This window comes from Pundamilia nyererei, unplaced genomic scaffold, assembly GCF_000239375.1.
Source record: "Pundamilia nyererei isolate P.nyererei 1_Seehausen unplaced genomic scaffold, PunNye1.0 scaffold00014, whole genome shotgun sequence".
NCBI lineage: Eukaryota > Metazoa > Chordata > Actinopteri > Cichliformes > Cichlidae > Pundamilia > Pundamilia nyererei.
Window position 1 is genome coordinate 4047547 of NW_005187415.1, and position 1029 is coordinate 4048575.

The 1029-nt window shown below is 44.3% G+C and overlaps 1 protein-coding gene across 11 annotated transcripts in view; it reads left to right on the forward strand.

Annotated features, from left to right (window-relative positions):
• Window positions 1-1029, forward strand: part of nrcama (neuronal cell adhesion molecule a) — a 67034-nt gene that overhangs the window by 33799 nt on the left and 32206 nt on the right. The window lies entirely within an intron of this gene.

Sequence of the window (1029 nt, forward strand, 5' to 3'; positions counted from 1 at the left end):
TGGCGTGGCGCATGCTGACCATCAGCACTTCACAAAGCCTCAGAGAAAAGCAGGCGCTGGGGCATTCTGCGGATGGTGCTAGAATAACTGATCCTAAAAGGGAAGACCCACACTGTGTGTATGTGTGTCCGCATGCAAAAGAGCATTAGATAGTTTGCTTTGATTAGTTATCTGCGTGTGATCCGGTTTGGGGGCTATTGAGGACAATGGGCCTGCCAGGTCTGTATTTTGACTGTAAAGAAGTGGTGTTAGTGTAATGAAAGCTCCCTCTACATCAACTTCCAAATAGCAGATAGACTCATAGATAGTCAGCAGTTAAATGATGAGGCTTTGATGGTGAAATCAGGGTAAACAAAGCTGGGTAAATCCTGCTGAAATGCTCTTTGGCAACAGACAAACTGCTCACTGCTTAAAAGTATATAAATCATATATATGTATGTATATGTATACTTACTTATACTCCTTTTCTTCCAAGTATACGACTGTGTGCATCTTAAAAATAGTGCATGTTAAGCAAGGTGAGGTGAGGAAATCACTGATGTGGCCTACTCAAGATAGTCTTGGTTGGTAACCTTCAGCAGTGTCACCAGCGTTTCACCCCTTAACCTGTACGCCTCACCTGAAGATGAGGTATAGTACCTCTTCACTTGCACATCTGCGATTTTGGTTTTAAGATGATCTCATGAAGAAAACAGGACAGTTTCTTGGGAACTGTTTCCTTCCTTTTGTGACCTAATTTGTTTAAGTTGGTAGGTTGGGGTGGTATTTATTAGCTTTGACTTTATGGATGTCCATTTGGCCATTTCTTTGACCTTCCTTCTTCCAGTGCTTTGGAATAGGCAGTCAAGATGTGGTTCAGAGTGCATGGGCCTGCACTGCTTGCAGAATGGATAAGGCCCTAGGTTGGCAAGAGGTCAACCACAGCACAAAGGATTGAGGTCAAATTGGCCATGCCAGTGGTTCATCCCTGTGCAACTACTGCCCCTGGACGGAAACTGCTCCCTCTCAGATTCTCCGCACCACAACAAG